This window comes from Sphaeramia orbicularis, chromosome 11 (assembly GCF_902148855.1).
Source record: "Sphaeramia orbicularis chromosome 11, fSphaOr1.1, whole genome shotgun sequence".
In the NCBI taxonomy this organism is placed as follows: domain Eukaryota; kingdom Metazoa; phylum Chordata; class Actinopteri; order Kurtiformes; family Apogonidae; genus Sphaeramia; species Sphaeramia orbicularis.
In genome coordinates, this window is record NC_043967.1 from 15,534,891 (window position 1) to 15,537,485 (window position 2,595).

Below are 2,595 nucleotides of genomic sequence, written 5' to 3' on the forward strand. Positions count from 1 at the left end.
TTGTGCGTGTCTTTTTTTTTTTAACTTGTCTGTAGATGGCTTTTTAAGACAAATTTCTCAATGAGATAAAGTGTACTTGGTTGAAGGTCCCATCTTTTTTATATATTTATATTTATGCTAATTTTATAGTATACAGAAAAAACAAAAAAATAGACCACAACAGTTTGAGCAGTGTTTTTCAACCTTTGGGTCACCTGGAATTCAGATGGGGTTGCCTGAAATTTCTAGTAATTGATTTAAAAAAAAAAAAAAAAAAAAAAACCTGATTAAAAAAAAAATATGGTGAGTTGAGAGAGACAATCCCAATACATAAGACATGAAAAACTGTGAAGCTGAAACTGAAGCACTGTGGTTCTGTTTATCTGTCAAATGTTCATTGTGGTCAGTTTCAGATGCTGCAGCTCTTTCGTAATTCATAGTTTGAGTTCTTGTTTGTCCAGTATTAATTATCAGTCTTGTAAATCCAAGCTGGACTGACTGTACATATCCTGACCAAGGAAAATAAAATTCTCACTTTGTGCAGTAATCTACACCTGGCTTTTCTGCCTCTGTCCATAATATATATTATTTAGCCTAAATGTCATCTAATAACATTTATTTGCAACCAAGTATAGCAAACTATTACATGATCAAAAACAAATACATTTTAGCAAAAAAAAAAAAGCGTCCTATTTGAATGTCTGGGGTCGCCAGAAATGCGTGATGTTAAAATGGGTTCATGAGCCAAAAAAGGTTGGGAACCACTGGGTTAGAGCATCTAGGTTTAACCTTTCGACAAATAAAATAGACAGGTTCAGGAAAAATTGACCAAATAAGTCAAAATAAGCATATATAAGTATAAGATTGTACAACTTCGAGGATTTCTTTGATTAACATAACCCATTTTTCTGAATTTTTTTTTTTTTTTTTTTTACATTTTTCAGTGAGTCTTAATGAGAAGGTCAATTTTTCTTTGTCATAAATTTCATTCACAACGTGTGTCCAATCCAAATGTGTTGAGGGGCTGAAGGTCCCATCTCAAGTGTTTTTCTGTGCATGGAGTTGAATCTTTACACCAAAAAAGGAGGAATGGAAAATTACATGCAGCTGATTTTAGATTAGACCACAAGAAAGGATGCAACAACCCTCCAAGTAGATCGAAGGGAAGGTTGGCTTTAAAAAAGTTTTTATTTTTGGTTTTGCAAACTAAAACCACATTGAGAAAGTTGAGTTTGACATTTATTGACTCTTCACTGCTTCCACTGTGATGCACTCAACCTTAGTGACTGAATTGGAAAAAAATCAGGTTGTAATTGACCTTGGAGTGTATTGATGAGGATTCTTGGTAAGGACGTTTCAAGTAAACCCTTTAAAAAATAAGACTGTTGTCAAAGTTGAGACTAGATCCTAGTTGAGACATATTTTTGCAAAACATCTTAACCATTAGGAGAGATTTTTAAGTTAAGAAAAGAGGATTTAAAAAGGCTATGCAAGAGGAAGTGGAATACAGACAGAGGCATAGTGATATCAGCTAAAAACTGAGCCTAAAAACTAGAATTAACAATACAACTGACTCCAACCACATATGGGTTCCTTTCAATGTGAATGGTTCATGGTTTACAAGAATAAAATGGTTTTGCACAATATGGGACCTTAAATGGTTTCAAGAATCACTCATGCATTTATTAACCTGAGCATCTATAAATCAAGACCTCACTTGTAAAAGCTGAAAAACTAAAACTCTAAAAGTTACATTAAATACAAACTCAACCAAAAGTTCTAACTCTATTATATAAAATGGTGAAACCATGTGGGTCAGTATAGAATTGAGGGACTTTTGAAGTCCATGGGATACATCTTGCATGCATTTTTATTAAAAGTAAAAAAAAAAAAAAAAAAAAAAAAAAAAAAAAAAAGGTTTTATGTTCATTATGATCATGTCTTTAAAAATTCCATAATTATTTAATTACGGAAACAATGACCTATTAATAAATGATTAATAAATAATTAATAAATGACTAGATATACTAAAATGTTAACTGAATTTAATAACAACCACCTTCTAATTAGCTAAACAATAATAAAATGAGCTTATTCAAAATTTGTTTTGATTGTGTTCTTATTCAGTTGAGATAATCATGACAGATATTTCTTTTTTGGCAATAGATCAAATTTTATTTGGAAAATAAATTGTATCTGTGTCTGAGAAATCACTTTCAGCTAAATTACCCATTACAAAAACACCTCTGAGGGAAGTGTGGTCATTCCAGATCACATGACCTGCTCCACATGATGTCATTACTTCTTGACGAAAACACTGGCAAGACTCTAAGGTATGACAAGGTTGAAACTTTGAGTATCATTATTGTGAAAAAAAAATATTGTGGAATAAATGTATACTTTTCATGCAGTGTCTTGTGTTGAATTTATTGGAAAAATTGTTTCGTTTCAGAATATAACATCAAAAAATGTGTATTACTTGTCCTTGTGTGACTTTTTGTATGATGTTTGCTGAAAAGTGGACAAAAATTACCCTTTTTCAGTGACAAAAAATTTGAAAACCCACATTAATCCTGTTGCTACTTGCAAATATTCATTGAACTTGCTTACTTTTAA